Source organism: Trachypithecus francoisi, unplaced genomic scaffold (genome assembly GCF_009764315.1).
Source record: "Trachypithecus francoisi isolate TF-2019V2 unplaced genomic scaffold, Tfra_2.0 Lachesis_group4, whole genome shotgun sequence".
Classification (NCBI taxonomy): Eukaryota; Metazoa; Chordata; class Mammalia; order Primates; family Cercopithecidae; genus Trachypithecus; species Trachypithecus francoisi.
The window spans coordinates 19363731-19384063 of record NW_022681469.1 but is presented as its reverse complement, the minus strand read 5'-3'; the positions used below and the strand labels follow the sequence as shown (position 1 = coordinate 19384063).

Sequence of the window (20333 nt, the reverse complement as noted above, 5' to 3'; positions counted from 1 at the left end):
CGCAGCTCGCGAGCGGCGATCCAAGGGCGGAACCAGAGTGGCTCTGTGTACTCACAGCTTGTAAACGAAATAATGACTAAAATTACATAACACAACAACAACAACGTGTGTTTGGGAGCTTGATGTGAATTCGCTCTGCCCTGCGAATGTGCCGGGCCACAGGTTCCTGGGCGTCTGCTCAGGATTCCAGGGTCGAGGCTGTCAGAGGCCATTGCTGTCACCTGTTGGTTAATAAACTGGGAAAGAGTGAAGAATGGGATGGGGCTTCAGAAAGGCTGTAAGCTGTTGTTTCCAAAGCCAAACCGGGGAAAATAAAGATTTAAAGATGTGGAGTGCTTTGCAGCAACAAGGATGCAGCTGGAGGCCATTATCCTACGTGAATTAACACAGGAACCGAAAACAAACTAAATATGCATTATCTCACCTTTTTTTTTTTTTTTTTGAGATGGAATTTCGCTCTTGTTGCCTAGACTGGAGTGCAATAGCGCAATCTCGGGTCACGGCAACCTTGGCCTCCCGGGTTCAAGAGATTCTCCTGCCTCCCGAGTAGCTGGGATCACAGGCATGCGCCACCACCCCTGGCTAATTTTGTATTTTTGATAGAGATAGGGTTTCTCCATTTTGGTCAGGCTGGTCTCGAACTCCCAAACTCAAGTGATCCGCCCACCTCGGCCTCCCAAAGTGCTGGGATTACAGACGTGAGCCACCATGCCTGGCCGGTTGCATGTTCTCACTTATAAGTGGGAGCTAGACATTGGGTACTTATGGACATTAAGATGGGAACAGTAGGCACTGGGGACTCCTAGATGGGGGAGGGAGAAGGACAAGGGTGGAAAAACGGTTGGATACTGTGCTCAGCACTTGGGGGAAGGAATCATGTTTATCCCAAACCTCGGCATCACACCATATGTCCAACTCACAAACCTGCACATGTACCCCTTGAATCTAAAATAACAGTTGGGAGATAAAAAAGATTTAAAGGTTGTATTTTTGCCCCAATCAAAATGAAAATACAAGGCCGGGAGTGGTGGCTTACGCTTGTAATCCCAGCACTTTGAGAGGCCTAGGCGGGTGGATCACTTGAGGCCAGGAGTTCGAAACCAGCCTGGTCAACATGGTGAAATCCCATTCCTACTAAAAATACAAAGAATATTTGAACCTAGTGGCCCGCGCCTGTAATCCCGGCTACTTGAGAGGCTGAGGCAGGAGAATCGCTTGAACCCAGGAGGCAGAGGTTACAGTGAGCCGAGATCATACCACTGCACTCCAGCCTGGGCAACAGAGCCTGACCTTGTCTCCAAAAAAAAAAAAAAAAAAAAAAGAACCAAAATGAAAATACAGTTTTAAAAACTACAGGAAACAATGCTTATTCATACAACTTTAGAAACCTATTTAATTGGATCATAGAATGTGAGGAAAAGAAAAAAAGAACCCTGCTTTTATCCCCTAAAATGTGAATCAAGGTCTGGGCGTATTTGAAAATCGATCTGGAGGTAGCTTTCTCTAGCCTTTACCTCTTACATTCATTTGCAATACATGTTCGTGTGTATCATTTAATTGCAGCCCTGAACTAACTCCATGAGGTCGATGGTGTCTCACTCTGCCCCATGGTGGCTGAATCCAGTCCTCAGGTCTGGATGAGGGAAAACGCCTAATAATAATTACCAAAAGTCACCTTTTGCATGGTCACGCCAAGCCAGCGCCTGGGCCTGGAACCGGGCTGCAGCTCCTCAGCCTTGCCCACCGCCTCCCGACTGTGGACCCCAGCAAAGTGAACAAGCTTCGGGCCTTTGTGAAAATGTGTAAGCAGGATCCGAGCGTTCTGCACACTGAGGAAATACGCTTCCTGAGGGAGTGGGTGGAGAGCATGGGGGTAAAGTACCACCTGCTACTCAGAAAGCTAAATCAGAAGAAAATACCAAGGAAGAAACACCTGACAGTAAGAAGGTGGAGGAAGACTTAAAGGCAGACAAACCATCAAGCGAGGAAAGTGATCTAGAAATTGATAATGAAGGTGTGATTGAAACAGGCACTGATGCCCCTCAAGAAATGGGAGATGAGAATGCAGAGATAAGAGGAGATGATGGATCAGGCAAATGATAAGAAAGTGACTGCTATTGAAGCCCTAAATGATGGTGAACTGCAGAAAGCCATTGACTTGTTCACAGATGCCATCAAGCTGAATCCTCACTTGGCCATTTTGTATGTCAAGAGGGCCAGTGTCTGTCAAATTATAGAAGCCAAATCCTGCCATCTGAGACTGTGATAGAGCCATTTAAATAAATCCTGGGCCAGGCACGGTGGTTCATGCCTGTAATCCCAGCACTGGGAGGGCGAGGCGGGTGGATCACGAGGTCAGAGTTCGAGACCAGCCTGGCCAAGAAGGTGAAACCCCGTCTCTACTAAAAATACAAAAATTATCTGGGCGTGGTGGTAAGCACCTGTGAGGCTGAGGCAGAGAATCGCTTAAACCCGGGTTGTGGAGGTTGCAGTGATCCAAGATTGCACCACTGCGCTCCAGCTTGGGTGACAGAGCAAGACTCCATCTAAAAAAAAAAAAAAAAGAAAGAAATCCTGATTCAGCTCAGCCTTGCAAGTGGTGAGGGAAAGCACACAGACTTGCCTGTATATTGGATTATGATGAAGATGCCAGTGGAATGCTGAAAGAAGTTCAACCTGGGCAGAGAAAATTGCAGAACATCGGAGAAAGTATGAGTGAAAACGTGAAGAGCAAGAGATCAAAGAAAGAATAGAAACAGTTAAGAAGGCTCAAGAAGAGCGTGAGAGAGCCCAGAGGGAGGAAGAAGCCAGATGACAGTCAGGAGCACAGTATGGCTCTTTTCCAGGTGGCTTTCCTGGGGGAGTGCCTGGTCATTTTCCCAGAAGAATGTCTGGAATGGGAGGAGGCATGGCTGGAATGGCCGGAATCCCTGGACTCAATGAAATTCTTAGTGATCCAGAGGTTCTTGCAGCCATGCAGGATCCAGAAGTTATGGTGGCCTTCCAGGATGTGGCTCAGGACCCAGCAAACATGTCAAAATACCAGAGCAACCCAAAGATTATGAATCTTATCAGTAAATTATCAGCCAAAGTTGGCAGTCAAGCGTAATGCTCTTCTGATAAAGAAAGCCCTTACACCGGGTGTGGTGGCTCACACCTGTAGTCCCAGCAGTTTGGGAGGCTGAGGCGGGTGGATCACGAGGTCAGGCGTTCGAGACCAGCCTGACCAATGTGGTGAAACCCCGTCTCTACTAAAAATACAAAAATTAGCCGGGTGTGGTGGCACATGCCTGTAATCCCAGCTACTCGGATCCTGAGGCAGGAGAATTGCTTGAACCCAAGAGGCAGAGGTTACAGTGAGCCGAGACCACATGCCAGTATACTTCAGCCTAGGCAACAGAGCAAGACTCTGTTAAAAAAAAAAAAAAAAAGAAAAGAAAAAAGAAAAAAAACCCTTGCCAAAGGAAAAGTAACCTAGATTACCTTATGGATGTCGCAATAATACAAGCCAGTGTATCTCTGACCTTCTCATCAAGAGAGCTGGGATGCTTTGAAGATAATCCCTACCCCTCTTCTCCAAATGCAGCTGAAGCATTTTACAGAGGTTTGCCATTAGGGTATTCATTCAGATAATGTTTTTCTGCTAGGAATTACAAACATTAAACACTTTTTAAACCTTAAAAATACTTAAAACAAATTTAAAGGGTCTGTTAATTCTTATATTTTTCTTTACTAATCATTTTGGATTCTTTTTCCTTTGAATTATTGGACAAGGGAGATACTTATGTATGGAAGATTATTGCTCTAACTGAGTGAAATAAAAGTTTATTAGTGCGAGGCAAACATAACTCATTTGAGGATAAAGCTTGTGTTGCATATGTGGTTCCCGAAGCATTTTGACTTGTCTTTTGAAATGCTTTATCTTTTCCTTTAAAGATTTATTTCAGGCCAGGCACGGTGGCTCACGCCTGTAATCCCAGCACTTTAGGAGGCTGAGGTGGGTGGATCACAAGGTCAGGAGTTCGAGACCAGTCTGACCAAAATGGTTAAATTCCGTCTCTACTAAAAATACAAAAATTAGCCAGGCATGGTGGCACACACCTGTAATCCCAGCTACTCAGGAGGCTGAGGCAGGAGAATCACTTGAACTTGGGAGGCAGAGGTTACAGTGAGCAGAGATCATGTCATTGCATTAGACAGAACTAGAGAATCACTTGAACTTGGGAGGCAGAGGTTACAGTGAGCAGAGATCATGTCATCCCACTAGACAGAACTAGACTCCGTCTCAAAAAAAAAAAAATTATTTCAATAAAACTAATTGGGACCACCAGTATTCAGTAGGACCTGGGTAGGGACTGGAAGTACTTGGCAGGGCCACAGCAATCTTGCTGTGTTTTATGTAACATGCATCCGCCTGGGCGCGGTGGCTCACGCCTGTAATCCTAGCACTTTGGGAGGCCAAGGCAGGCGATCACCTGAGGTAGGGAGTTTGAGACCAGACTGACCAACATGGAGAAACCCTTTCTCTACTAAAAATACAAAATTAGCCAGGCATGGTGGCACACACCTGTAATCCCAGCTACTCAGGAAGCTGAGGCAGGAGAATCGCTTGAACCCGGTAGGCGGAGGTTGTGGTGAGCCAAGATCGCGCCTTTGCACTCCAGCCTGGGCAACAAGAGCGGAACTCTGTCTCAAAAACAACAGCAACAACAACAACAAAACAAGCATCCTTGGGCAGGTTGCCCTTAAACCTTACACTGTGGTGAAGGGATGGATTTTGTAATGCTGCAGTAGAGTTGGAGTACTTAGTTCTGTTTTTGTCCAGTATATCTAATAAATGTTTCATATTATTTCCACATAAAAAAATAGTTACCAAAATCCAAAGAGGTTCCTACTGTTCTGGGCAGGACACACAGCTGCTGCTTGGCCTTCCAGAGAGCTACTTCTCAAGACCTTCCTGAACCAAACGTTCAAATATGGAAGTGGTTCCAGAAACATTTTTGGTTGTCACAACTGGAAGCCAGGGGTTGCTACTGGCAGCTGGTGGGTAGACACCAGGGACTATGCACAGGACAGCCCCCTGAAATGAGGAAGTTTCTAGTCCAAAATATGGAGAGTGTGGAAGTTGAGGAAGCTTGAAATATGAGAATGTTTATTTGGCTCCTTTAAAAATCGCAGTCCAGGCCAGGCATGGTGGCTGGCACCTGTAATCCCAGCACTTTGGGAGGCCGAGGTGGGCAGATCACCTGAGGTGAGGAGTTCGAGACCAGTCTGGCCAACATGGTAAAACCCGGTTACTACTAAAAATACAAAAATTAGCCGGGGGTGGTGATGCGTGCCTGTAATCCCAGCTGCTCAGGAAGCTGAGGCAGGAGAATCACTTGAACCTGGGAGGTGGAGGATGCAGTGAGCCGAGATTGCACCACTGCACTCCAGCCTGGGCAACAAACTGGGACTCCGTCTCAAAAAAAAAAAAATTGCAGTCTAGAGTTGTTCCTTTGCCTGTTCTACTGCACAGCAGGTGACCACCTTTGCATTTCCATTTCCAACAAACTTTCCAATTGCTTGACCATTTTTCAAGCCATTGTGCCAGTTCCTATCAGTTTCAGAGCAGCACGGAGAGTTCAGTAATGCGGGTGCAGCAGTGAAACGGCAGTGACATGTGGACACTGACTCACTGGGAGGCTCATCTGCTAGCTCTGGGAATGTCCTTCACCATTCCATACCGTGGGCCTTTGGTCACTCCCAAAATGAGAACATTCACTCACTAAGACTCTCCTGGAGTCTTATTGTGTCATATTGTATTAACAGTAGTTAAGAAGAAGTTTAGGCCGGGCGCGGTGGCTCAAGCCTGTAATCCCAGCACTTTGGGAGGCCGAGACGGGCGGATCAAGAGGTCAGGAGATCGAGACCATCTCTGGCTAACACGGTGAAACCCCGTCTCTACTAAAAATACAAAAAGCTAGCCGGGCGAGGTGGCGGGCGCCTGTAGTCCCAGCTACCCGGGAGGCTGAGGCAGGAGAATGGCGTGAACCCGGGAGGCGGAGCTTGCAGTGAGCTGAGATCTGACCACTGCACTCCAGCCTGGGTGACAGAGCGAGACTCCGTCTCAAAAAAAAAAAAAAAAAAGAAGTTTAGACAGCAAACATTTGCTGGCGAGTTTCAGAAGAAGAGAAATTGAACCCTGCTTTCTCCTCTAAAGGCAAAGGCCAGCCGCGGGTTGCGTGAGAACAGGTGCTGGCATCTGCATGACACCTGGGGGCGCTGTTCTTTCTACAGAGCAGCACCTGCTGTGAGTCCGAGGGCTTCTCTATCATCTGTGTGTTCACAGTGTGTGGTATGTTCACTTCATGACTACTCCTGAGGCCACCATCAAAACCCTTCCCGAGGCTGGGCACGGTGGCTCACACCTGTAATCCCAGCTCTGTGGGAGGCTGAGACGGGCGGATCACCTGAGATCAGGAGTTTGAGACCAGCCTGGCCAACATGGTGAAACTCTGTCTCTACTAAAAATACAAAAATTAGCCGGGCGTGGTGGTGCACCCCTGTAATCCCACCTACTCGGGAGGCTGAGGCAGGGGAATTGTTTGAACCTGGGAGGCAGAGGCTGCAGTGAGCCGAGATGGCACCACTGCACTCCAGCCTGGGTGACAGAGTAAGACCCTGTCTTGAAAACAAAGACAACAACAAAAACCCCCAAAAAACCCCTTCTGAAGGTCTAGCAGTGGGATCAGGGACACGCTGAGCCAGGATCCTTCTCTGCACATTTCCTGTCCTAGCAGGAAGGCAGTGACTGGAACATTTCTGAGCAGGCCTGCCAACGGCATCCCCTCCAGCACACTTCACAATTCACTATGAATAAATAATCATGTGTATCATTTTCTGCCCCTCTGGTCTGCAGAGTGTTCACTCATAGGGTATTCTTTACCTCAAAATCAAATTCTACAATTTCAGACAGCTTCTGACCCAGTAATCCCACTTCTGGAAATTTCTTCCACAGAAATACTTCCACAAGGGTGCAGAAGTGTATGTGCTAGGATGTTCATTGCAGCATTGTAGTAATTTAGTTTGGGAGGCTGAGGCAGGAGGATCACCTGAGGCAGGAGTTTGAGATTAGCCTCAGCGACATAGCGAGACCCCATAACTACAAAAAATACAAAAATTAGCTGGGCATGGTGGCACTTGCCTATAGCCCCAGCTACTTGGGAGGCTGAGGCAGGAGGGTCGCTTGAGCCTGGGAGGTCAAGGCTGTAATGAGCTGTGATCACACCACTGTACTCCAGACTGCCTGGGTGACAGAGGGTGACCTTATCTCAAAAAAAAAAAAAAAGAAAAAAGAAAAAAAAGAAAAAAAGAAAAGTAACAATTTAAATGTCCCTCAATAGAAGAATAGGACGGGTACAGTGGCTCATACCTGTAATCCCAGCACTTTGGGAGGCTGAAGTAGGAGGATTGCTTGAGCTCAGGAGTTTGAGACCAGCCAGGGCCACATAGTGGGACACGATTTCTACAAAAAATAATTTTTAAAAGTCAGCAATGGAGCTAATGGTGATATGCACCTGTAGTCCCAGCTACTCAGAAAGCTAAGGCGGGAAGATGGCTTAAGGCCAAGAGGTCGAGGCTACAGTGAGCCATGATTGCTCTGCTGTACTCCAACCTGGGTGACAGAGTGAGACCCTGTCTCAAAAAACAAAGAAACAACAACAACAACAAAATAGAATAATGAAATAATTGTGGTAACTCCATACTCTAGAATTCTACTTTTTCTTTCTTCCTTTATTTTTAATAATAAAATAGACACAGGAGTCTCACTATGTTGCCCAGACTGGTCTTGAACTCCTGGGCTCAAGTGACCTCCCACCTTGGCCTCCCAGAGTGCTGGGATTACAGGTGTGAGCCACTGTTGCTGGCCTGCTCTGGAATTCTAGGTCAAGAATGTGATGAAGCCAAAGCCGGGCGCGGTGGCTCAAGCCTGTAATCCCAGCACTTTGGGAGGCCGAGACGGGTGGATCACGAGGTCAGGAGATCGAGACCATCCTGGCTAACACGGTGAAACCCCGTCTCTACTAAAAAATACAAAAAACTAGCCGGGCGAGGTGGCGGGCGCCTGTAGTCCCAGCTACTTGGGAGGCTGAGGCAGGAGAATGGCGTAAACCCGGGAGGCGGAGCTTGCAGTGAGCTGAGATCCGGCCACTGCACTCCAGCCTGGGTGACAGCGCGAAACTCCGTCTCAAAAAAAAAAAAAAAAAAAGAATGTGATGAAGCTATATGAAGTGACACAAGAAGCAAGTTTGCAGAGTGTATGAAGTCATCCCATTTGTGTGAAAAACAAGTTCATAAGTATTTATTTTGCATACTTTTAAAAAGTGCTTAGAAGCATGTAAATAGTATGCCAAATTCTAAAGAAAAATTATTTTAAACGTTTATATATTGTTTACATGAAAACAGCCTACATGTTAGTTTTACAATAAGAAAATCTGTGCTTATTTCTGTTGTTGTATAATAGAAACAAAAAATCCGATCAGATTTGGTTTTTTTTTTCCGTAGCCGGTATGAGTTGAGTTTTCTGTGACTCGCGGGTCCTGTTACCCTCCAGGGAGAAGGCTAATGCACGAGGCAGGGTTTTTGGCAGGATGCTTGCTGAAGGCATCACTGTCCTCCAAAAGTCAATGTTTCAGCCAGGCCCAGCTTTTTCTTGACTGTAGATTTTGTTTCCATCAGGAAATGCTAAACATATTCCCCTCTGATTCGCAGAGCTGGTTCCTAGGCTACCTTTGTGATGAGTGAGGCGTAGGGTCTCTCCCTCAGGAACTTTTAATGAGAACAAGAGCCTACCAGGCGACTGAGCTGAGAGCCTGAACTGGGTACGTCATTCATCTTTACATTCCCGGTACCTAGCACAGTGCTTCATGCACAGCTGACGCTAATTGTTGAATGAATTTGTGGAAGGAAGAAGGAATCTTTGAGCCCTGTCAGCTTGATTCTCGTGTGTCTAGGGAAGTGGGGTGTCAGTGAGGATGGCTTGCAGTTCCTGGCCAGTGAGTCCAGACTTGCCTCCAGGGGTCCCCGTTTTGTAAGGTTACGCTCAGAGGGTCCTGCCACCTGAGAAGCACCTTATGACATCAGCACATAGGAGCAGACGCCATGCCTGGGCCTGAGCTTAGAAACAATACCCAGGAATTGATCTGACATTTCTTAGCAATTTCCAGAATGTTTCTGCTACGTGATAGCTAGACATAGAACTGGTGGAGTGGCTCATGCCTGTAATCTCAACACTTTGGGTGGCTGAGATGGACAGATTGCTTAAGCCCAGGAGTTTGAGACCAGCTTAGGCAACATAGTGAGACACTGTCTCTATTTTATTTTTTAAACAAAATAGGTGTGGAATGGTGGCTCACGCTTGTAATCCCAGCACTTTGGGAGGTGGAGGCGGGCGGATCACGAGGTCAAGAGATGAAGACCATCTGGCCGACATGGTGAAACCCCGTCTCTACTAAAATACAAAAAATTAGCCGGGCGTGGTGGCACGCACCTGTAGTCCCAGCTACTCGGAGGCTGAGGCAGGAGAATCGCTTGAACCCGAAGGTGGAGGATGCAGTGAGCCGAGATCGTGCCACCGCACTCCAGCCTGGCGACAGAGTGAGACTGTCTCAAAAAACAAAACAAAACAAAACAGAAAAGAAAATAATTTTATTTAAAAAACCTAGTAGCTAGACATAAACATTAATCACCTCACATATAAACATTAATCACCTCCCATAAGCAATGGTGAGTGGAGTTAACGGCCAAAGCAAAATAAGCACTTCCAGGGCAGCTTTGCAGCCAGGGCACAAAGGAAGGGCCTGGGTGGGCTTGCAGTGCTCTGAGCTCCTCCAAAGGCCCATTGGACCCCAAATCCAGGCGTGCACAGAGACTAGCCCTCCCTATCCCCAGACTTGAGCTCTTACGGCTGAGCCCCATGTTCCCATTTTCAGCTGAAGGTATCCCCAGCCTCTGCCCCCAACCAAAAAAATGTGATGCAGGGGCTTTGCTATCAAAATCTCTTCCAGTTCACAGACTCCACATACCTACACCTACACACACCTACCTAGTGGTATTCTCCATTCTCTGTAGGGGTAAAAATTCTAATATAGATGTTCTGAATGGAACTAAACCACTGGGCCTGGCTAGTTGATATTCACTGAAAATGCACATGTACGCAGTTAAACATCAGAAGGCTAGAAAACAAAAAGAGTCTTCATTCCACCGTACCCAGCCAGGTCTGTGCTGCAGAGATAAACACCATTAACTATGTCTTGTGTATCCTTCCAAAAATCTTCATGCCTATACAAACACACACACTCATCCACACGCACATGTCTTCTGCACCTTGCTTTTTTCTAACTTAATGTATCTTGGAGATTGTTCCAAATCAGGATACACACATCAGCATTATTCCTTTTACACAGATGCATACTATTCCAGTGTATATGTGGCCTTTTCTTCTCCAGGAAGCTCTCCCCTTTCCTCTCATAATAGGAGCCTGAATTTTGATGGGGAATCATGTCTTCCCCATTTTCAGTTCTTTGATTTAGGTGGAGGTGACCTAGGGTTGGGCAGATGACTCAGGCCTTACCACCATGATTGGTTCAGAGATGGACACAGAACCCATGCTGGGGCAGTGCCAATCATGACCAGGACTTTCTTCGAAGTATTAAAGGAAGAGAAGCTCTCTTTTTTCTGCTGGCTTCACACATGAGGAGATACTGACCTGGAGTGCTGGAAGCCAATTTCTTATGGTGTGGAGTCCAGGAATAAAGCTCACATGGTGAAGAACAAAGAGAGACGGTGCTCGTCTTACTTTTTTTTTAATTTTTTAATTTTTTAATTTTTATTTATTCTATTTTATTTTTGAGACAGAGTTTCGCTCTTGTTGCCCAGGCTGGAGTGCAATGGCGCAGTCTCCCCTCACTGCAACCTTCACCTCCTGAGTTCAAGTGATTCTCCTGCCTCAGCCTCCCAAGTAGCTGGAATTACAGGTGCCCGCCAACACACCTAATTTTCGTATTTTTAGTAGCGACGGGGTTTCACCACATTGACCAGACTGGTCTCGAAGTCCTGACCTTGTGATCCACCCATCTCGGCCTCCCAAAGTGCTGGGATTACAGGTGTGAGCCACTGCGCCCGGCCTGGAGCTTGTCTTGACGACACAGCCGAAGTGCCTAGTTCAGTCAGTACTCGGAACTCTTCCTCTCCACTCTGAACTTTCAGTTACATAAGGCAATGAATTTCTTTTTTTTTTTTTTTCTGCCAAAGCCAACGTGAGTTAGGCTTTCTGTTGCTTACCCTGGGAAGAGTCCTGATATAGAAACTGCCATAAAGAATGGAGGATTATTGACTAGGTACAGTGGCTCATGCCTGTAATCCCAGCACTTTGGGAGGCTGAGGTGGGAGGATCACTTGAGGCCAGGAGTTTGAGACCAGCCTGGCCAACATGGCAAAACCCACTCTCTGCTAAAAATACAAAAATTAACCGGGCGCGGTGGCATGCACCTGTGATCCCAGCTACTCGGGTGGCTGAGGCAGGAGAATTTGCTTGAACCTGGGAGGCGGGAGCTGCAGTAAGCCGAGATTGCGCCCCTGCACTCCAGCCTGGGTGACAGAGCAAGACTCTGTCTCCCTTCCGAAAATAAGGAAAAATAAAATAATGGAGGATTGCAGTGACCCTAAAGTGTAGAACTGGCTGAATCAAGGTAAGATGAAGACCCTTCTATCCTTGGCTAGCATATTGGTGATTCTTGTTATGTAACAATGAAGCAACAAATTAAATTGTTGCCCCTCAAACCAGGTGTTTACAAATGCGGGAGAGCTAGGAGGCTGAAGAGATGAAGTTGATGAGCTTTTCCTGTCACTTTGGGTAAGATCTTACACGAAAGAAACAAACCTCAAGGACATTCTGACCTGTGCTACAACCGTGTTGAATCTCAGCATTATCCTAAGTGAAATCAGCCAGCCACAAAAAGACAAATACTGTTTGATTCCACTTATGCAAGCTCCCTAGAGTAGTCAAATTCACAGAGACAGAAAAGAGAAGGGTGGTTGCCAAGAGAGTCGGAGAAGGGGAGATGGGGAATTGTTTAACAGGGACAGAGTTTCAGTTTTACAAGATGAAAGGGTTTAGGAGATGGTGACGGTTGCACAGCAATATGAAAATACTGAAGGAATGCCATTAAAATGTACGCTTGAAAATGATTCAGATGGTAAATTTTATGTTCTGTGTATTTTATCACAATTTACAAACAACAACAACAACACATAGAAGGGAGAAAATGCAGCTTTATTAAGAAAGGCCCTTTCTGTCTAGCGATGCTGCCTTAGGACAGTGGAATTATCTGCAGTGCGCTAAATCTACTGTGAGCAAAGCCTGGGAGGCAGAAAACACAGCAAGAGAGAAGGATGGAATTTAGGAGAATAAGGATGATAACATTTCAACGTGTCTTATAAATGTTTTACAGCCGGGCGCGGTGGCTCACACCTGTAATCCTAGCACTTGTGAGGCTGAGGCAGGCGGATCACGAGGTCAGGAGATTGAGACCATCCTGGCTAACACGGTGAAACCCCGTCTCTACTAAAAATACAAAAAATTAGCCGGGCATGGTGGCGGGCGCCTGTAGTCTCAGCTACTCCTGAGGCTGAGGCAGAAGAATTGCTTGAGCCCAGGAGGTAGAGCTTGCAGTGAGCTGAGATCGCGCCACTGCACTCCAGCCTGGGTGACAGAGCGAGACTCTGCCAAAAAACCAAAACCAAAAACAAGAAAAACTTTTACATATATGACCTCATCTATTTCTTATAACACCCCATGAAGTTGGTACTGTTCTACAGCTGAGGAAAATAAAGTCATGGGAAGTTAAATGAATCCATCCTGACTCAGTAAGTGACAGAGCCAGGCTGTGCCCCAGTCAGTCTGGGTCAGGCCTGAGCTTCTAACCTTTGCACCACGTGGGTTCTGCAACACCTGGGCTCTTCTTCTTTGTCTCCGTCTCCTTCTCCTTCTCCTTCTCCTTCTCCTTTTTCCTCTCCCTCTCCCTCTTCTTCTTCTTTTTTTTTTTTTTTTGAGATGGAGTCTCACTCTGTCGCCCAGGCTGGAGTGCAGTGGTGAGATCTTGGCTCACTGCAAACTCCACCTCCTGGGTTCAAACAATTCTCGTCCCTCAGCCTCCTGAGTAGCTGGAACTATAGGTGCATCACCCCTGCACCTGGCTAAGTTTTGTATTTTTAGTAGAGGCGGGGTTTTGCCATGTTGGCCAGGTTGGTCTTGAACTCCTGACCTCAAGTGATCCACCCACCTCGGCCTCCCAAAGCACTGAGATTACAAGCGTGAGCCACTGCCCCCGGCCCCTTCTGCTTCTTCTAAACACCTCCTTACCAATACCTCAAGGCAGAGACCAAGAAGGGGATCCTTAGCGATTGATCAGAGCACTGAGGCCTGATTCAAGACATGGAAGTTTCCAGGGCGGATGCTGGAATCAAACACTGTCCCTTGCCAAGATCTCTGGCTTTGTGATGGCTCCACGGCATTGACTGGAAGCAAATAGCCAGGGTAGCCCTGAAATCCTAAGGGAATTGTGCGGGCAGAGGAACTGGCATTTGGTTCACAAAGGCTGGGGTTTGCTAACCTCACAGGGTCATCTCCAAGCCCTGTGGCACCAACGAGGAGCAGGCTGTGCCTCTGGCTCTGCAGACAAGACATGTCACCTTGCCCATCCTCAGGAGATCTTTCCCTCATTCCCACACCCTTTAAATCCTGCAGACTCTTCCTTCTCTAGAAAAATCATTGCAGCAGCTGAGGGAAACTTTCGACCATGAGAAATTATCTGCTGATTCAAACCACTTGATGTGCGTGGATCCAAGAACTCACCCAGCCAAGGCTCACTTCCTGGGCTATAGTGTCACTGACGACATTTCCCACAGTTAACTCTGGGATCTGAACAGCTCTTGGCCCAAGTCTTCTGATGAGCCCCGCTCTTTCTGCTTTGAGTGATCTATTTGTGTCCCCTACTTGGGGTTGCACATAGAGGCTGTGTATCAGGGTTGGGCTGAGGGTGGAAAGGCTTCTGTGTCTTCACCTGGCCTGGGAGGAGGATGAGAGCAATGAGTTGAGGAAGAGTTACATCACCAGGAACCCATGGCAAAGGCAGGACCCAGGAGTGGTCCTTAACTTCTGGGGAGACTTGTTCTAGCAAGAAGAGCCAGCATCCAGAGGGAAGCAGAGGTAGGCTTTACAGAGGCATGGGCTTGCACCAGTGCAGAGGCATTTCTTCAATAGACGGCAGCACCCACTGCGACTCCACAGAAAGGACAGTGTTCGCCTGAACCCCAGAAAGAAGGGCCTTGAAGCCTCCATGGCTCCAAGCAGAGCAGTAGGTCATATAGTGATACTCACATGGTCTTGGCAATGGGAATTTGATTGTTTTTTATTTTTATTTTTTATTATTTTATTTTATTTTTTGTTTGCCTAAGAAAGTCTTTATTTCTCATTCACTTTTTTTTTATTATTATACTTTAAGTTCTAGGGTACATGTGCATAATGTGCAGGTTTGTTACATATGTATACTTGTGCCATGTTGGTGTGCTGCACCCATCAACTCATCAGCACCCATCAACTCGTCATTTACATCAGGTATAACTCCCAATGCAATCCCTCCCCGCTCCCCCCGATTGTTTTTTAAATTGTTTTATTATAAACTGACAAATTATATATATATATAAATTTTTTTTTTTTTTTTTGAGACAGAGTCTCGCTCTGTTGCCCAGGCTGGAGTGCAATGGTGCGATCTCCTCAGCCTCCTGAGTAGCTGGGATTACAGGCACCTGCCACCGCACCTGGCTAATTTTTGTATTTTTAGTAGATACAGGATTTCACCATATTGGCCAGGCTGGAATTTTTTTAATTAAAAAAAATTTTTTTTAGCAATAAGGTCTTGCTCTGTTGCCAAGGCTGGAGTGCAGTGGCACAGTCATAGCTCACTGCAGCCTCGACTCCTGGGCTCAAGCAATCCTCCCACCTCAGCCTCCCGAGTAGCTGGGACCACAGGCAGTGCCACCACACCCGGGTAATTTTTAAATTTTTTTTAGAGATGGTGTCTTGCTATGTTGCCCAGGCTGGTCTGGAACTGCTGGTCTCAAGTGATCCTCCTGCCTTGGCCTACCAATGTGCTGGGATTACAGACGTGAGCCACTGCGCCTGGCCTATAATTGCATATATTTATGGATACAAAGTGATATTATATGTAAACAATGTAGAATAATTAACTCAAACTAATTAACACATCCATCACCTCAAATACTTACTTTTTTGTGGTGAGAACATTTGAAATATACAATACTGTACATTATTATTAACTATAGTCACTACGTTGTGCACTAGATCTCAAAAATCTTACTTCTCCTAAGGGAAACTTTGTGCCCTTTGACCAGCAACTCTCTCTGTCCCCCACTCCCCGTGGATTGGATTGTTAGTCAAGAATAGAGTGAGGAAGGAGAACATGTCAAAATACGATCACGTAACAAAACATCTTCCACTTCCAGTACTTAGTGTTCCTGCTCTTTGTCGTGGTTTCACAATTTGTTTCACTTGATTAACTTATTAAAATGTAGTGAATATTTATTTATTTATTTATTTAGAGACAGAGTCTTGCTCTATCGCCCGGGTTGGAGTGCAGTGGTGCAATCTCGGCTCACTGCAACCTCCGCCTCCTGGGTTGAATATATTTGTTATTATAAGTCACCTCTTCCTAGTCCTTTCTCCCAAGAACTAAGTCCTCCCTGGCGTCCTACAGTAACGTGAAGACAAGGGCAACCTGGTTGCAGATCTTAGGTGGTTTCATTAATTTCTGACATGTGGCAGACTGGGGGGAAGGGTATGTGATTTCTCAAGCACAGGCCAAAGGAATAGACTGAGAAACCTATCACCCACTTATGGCTAAGTTCTCACTCATATGCAAATACCTTTCCCGGCATCCTCCCCGTTCTGCGCCTCCTCATCGCCCCAACAGCATCTTGTGCTCTACGGGGCCGCTGCCACCCTGCCTTTGAATGTGTTGCTTAAATCAGGGATTGTGACCTGGCAGCTCAGGAGCTGAATCCATCCTGCAGATGCATTTTGTTTTGTTTGGGCTCAAAACAACATTTTATATTAAAAATCTGAATTATTTGCCGGCATTCAAACTTGCAGTTTCATGTAACAACTCAGATTCCCAGCTCCTTTGGGAAACTGGAAAGTTCTGGTAATAGTGGGGCAGTGATTTTAATGACCTGCTGACATGAGCAGAGGTTGGGGGACTGACTCCTTCCTGTAAAATGTCTAGGGAGATTTCAACTTGCAACGCTGTCCCCTACCTGGTCCAGTAAACACCAACATTCCAGAAATGCTCAAGGACCCACTGGGGAAAGACAAAGGGTTCAGGTGTAAGCACCACACTCTGGCAGGTGGCAGGAGAATTTATTGATATAAAAGTTTTTGGAGAAAAAGGCGGGTGGGGAGGCCGAGGTGGGTGGATAACTTGAGGTCAGCAGTTTGAGACCAGCCTGGCCAACATGGTGAAATCCTGTCTCTACTGAAAATACAAAAACTAGCTGGGCATGGTGGTACATGCCTATAGTCCCAGCTAGTTGGGAGGCTGAGTCAGGAAAATCACTTTAACCTGGGAAATGGAGGCTGCACTGAGCCAAGATCATGCCACTGCACTCCAGTCTGGGCAACAGAGCAAGACTCCATCTCAAAAAAAAAAAAAAAAAAAAAGTTTTTTGTCTCTCTACATATTTCCTAACTGTAAGCAATTTGGCAGGCTTTGTGCTTCTTTTCCTACAGGATTTCAGTGGGGCAGACAGCAAAGCAGCCTGAGAATGAGGCTGGTCTGTACTGAAAACCTAAGACCACTAGGAGATTATAGGCTGTCCTGGAAAAGGAGAGGAAAAGGGAAACAGCCTTGGAGAGGTGGTGAAATGAGGGGCCTCACCCTGCCTAAGAAGAGCAGAGAGGTCTGAGGCCCCTTAAGCGCCACAAGGCCATCCACTACTTAATGATAGCCTCCGGAAAGGGACCACACGGCAGAGTGGCCAGGAGAGGCAGGACTCTGCCCCTAGAACCCCAGCACCAGCAAAGACTCCATATCTCCCCTACTGGGCTTTAAGGGACATACTAATCTGATGTCAACCATGGCCACAGTTGACCTTCCCTCCTAAGCCTTGGGGATTCTGACACAGCCTTGGAAGAATGAGGAGCCCTCTGCCAGGTGTAGTGGCTCACGCCTATAATCCCAGCACTTTGGAAGGCTGAGGCAGATGGATCGCTTGAGGTCAGGAGTTCGAGACCAGCCTGGTCAATATGGTAAAACCTCGTTTCTACTAAACATACAAAAATTAGCTGGGCCTGGTAGTGGGCATCTGTAATCCCAGCTACTTGGGAGGCTGAGGCAGGAGAATCACTTGAACCTGGCAGGCGGAGGTCACGGTGAGCCGAGATTGTACCATTGCACTCCAGCCTGGGCAACAGAGTGAGACTCTGTCAAAAAAAAAAAAAAAAAAAAAAAAAAAAAAATGAGGAGTCCTCAAAACTGGCTGAGAAGAAAAGGAATAAAGAACTGACCCATGCTATGACATGTGACCCTTGCAAACATTATACTCAGTGACAAGCCAGTCTCAGGAGACCACGAATTGTACAATTCCATTTATATGAGATGTCCAATATAGGCAAATTCAGAGAGACAGAAAGTAGATTAGTGGTTACTTATAAGTAGTAAATGAAAAATAGTAATACAGAAAAAGGAAAGAAAGCAGATTAGTGGTTGCCAGGGGCTGGGGGTGAGGTGAAATGGAGAGTGGCTGATTGGCGGGCGCAGGATTTCCTTACGGGGTGTGAGCATGTTCTGGAATTAGACAGTGGTGAGGGTTGTGAATATACTAAAAGTCTGAATTGTGGGTTTTAAAATGGTTAAAATAGTGAATTTTATGTTATTTAGATTTTAGTTCAATAAATATTTTAAAAATCTTTGATGGAATTTTCTTTTCTTTCTTTCTTTTTTTTTGACACGGAGTCTTATCCACTCTGTTGCCCAGGCTGGAGTGCAGTGGCGAGATCTCCGCTCACTGCAACCTCTGCCTCCTGGGTTCAAGCAATTCTTCTGCCTCAGACTCCCGAGTAGCTGGGACTACTGGCGCGCGCCACCATGCCTAGTTAATTTTTGTATTTTCAGTAGAGATAGGATTTCACCATGTTGGCCAGGCTGGTATCGAACTCCTGGGCTCAAGTGATCCACCTGCCTCGGCCTCCCGAAGTGCTGGGATTACAGGCATGAGCCACTGCGCCCAGTCTGGTGGTATTTTCTACCCCCATAATGGGATGGTGACCTGAAGATACAATTCAGTTGACTTAAAAGAAGGAAAGAACATGTCATTATTTTTCAACCTCTTAATTTGTGGGCCAAGAATCACGCTTATTCTATAACTCTAAGAAAAGGAGATGGAGTCAATATCCTGAGACACAGGGGAAGGCAGGACAGAGCCATTCAGAGATGGGGACATACACTTTGTTAGAAAGTAGTAAACAAACAAACAAACAAACAAACAAAAACCCTGCCCAGAAGACCAAGGGAAGACTGGTGCTGGCCAGGCTGCATTTGAAATCTTCCCAGACCTCTACTTAAACTCACTCTAAGTCTGATCAAGTTTCCTGTTGGGCCTCCTTGACAGCATGTGACATGGAAGTTCACATGCTGGGGTTCCCTGGGGAATTGTAGGTGTCCACTGTAAGAGTCTATGAATCTGAGGGAGTTTGAAATCAGACAGGTTACTACTTGCTACACCCTCGTGGGACAAAACTGGGTCCCTACATCCACTGCTTGCTCCTGGGAGTACAGCTGGTGCAGCCTGTCACCCAAGCTTCTCAAGGACAGCCGTCTTAGAAACTCTACAATTGCTCAGGGATAGAGGGCAGGTTTTTGTTTTGTATTGTTTTGTTTTTCTGACGGAGTCTTGTTCTATCTCCCAAGCTGGAGTGCAGTGACACGATCTCCACTCACTGCAAGCTCTGCCTCCTGGGTTCACACCATTCTCCTGCCTCAGCCTCCCGAGTAGCTGGGACTACAGGTGCCCGCCACCACGTCCGGCTAATTTTTTGTATTTTTAGTAGAGATGGGGTTTCACCATGTCAGCCAGGATGGTCTCGATCTCCTGACCTCGTCATCTGCCCGTCTCGGCCTCCCAAAGTGCTGAGATTACAGGCATGAGCCACCAACCCTGGCCTAGGGCAGGGGGTCTTGATGGGTTTTATCTCAATTATGGTGTCCATTTTCATGAGCACCTTTTTCTTGAGGAAGCAGACCCTTTCACACCCCTAAGGGTCATTATCTTTTGGGTTCCCCCCAAAACAGACCCTGACATAAGGATTTAAGTGCAAGCAATTTATTTGGGGAGTGATCACAGAAAGCATCAGGAGGGGAGCAGGGAAGCTGACAAGGGCACACGGGGACTCTGGGAGGCTTAGATCCTACTTCCAATAGGTCCTGGAGTATTGTGATTGACTGGGAAGTTCCTAAGGTCAGCTCCACTGCCAATGCATTGGTATCACGCCTTTGGTACTCCTTTTTATGTCAATGGTTTATTTCAAGAGTTTCTTTGCTGATCTGCTCCCAAACTGCTTTGTACCTGGTACCAAAGTTAATTTTCCTAAAGCATGGTGTGATCATGACCTTTCTTTGCTCAAACATCTTTGATGCTTCCTTGTGCCTACGTGAAGTCTGAAGCTTTGGGCCTGGTGTTCCAATGGGGCACTGCCCTAGGAACGCAGGATATAGCAGTGCCTCTGCCCTCGCACCACAGCTGGTCATCTGGTTGGGGATCAAGCAATGACAGTAGGATGTGTGAAGTGCTATGGGAAGAGAGGTGGAGAGTGTTCCAAAGGCCCAAAGGACAGGTGCCACAGTCTGGGATCACAGGAGGCTTACGAGGCAGGGATTGCTGGTCATGCACATTTTCCATTCTCCCCTTCTTCCTGTCAGAATCTCTGCATTGTTGAGCGTGGCAATGGCTTTAGCTAATTACCCCTATACTCCACAGACTTACTTGGGATAGAAGTGGCCAGTGGAAGGTAAGTGGAAATCACTGGGGGTTCCAGAAAAACTCTTTAAAGGAGTCTGATTCAACAAGAGGCATGCCCTTTACCCCTTGGTTTTTCCTACTTTCTGTAATCTGGTGTGCAGGTGGGATGGCTGGAACCACAGTGGCCATAGTGTGACCATGAGGGAATCCTGAAGATGTAGGGTATATACTAAGGATGATGGTGAGCAGAAAGAGAG

The 20333-nt window shown here is 46.7% G+C and overlaps 1 pseudogene; it reads left to right on the top strand.

The window, feature by feature from the left end:
- Positions 1-1607: 1607 nt before the first annotated feature.
- LOC117072113 lies at positions 1608-3109 on the top strand (annotated as a pseudogene).
- The last annotated feature ends 17224 nt before the right edge of the window (positions 3110-20333 follow it).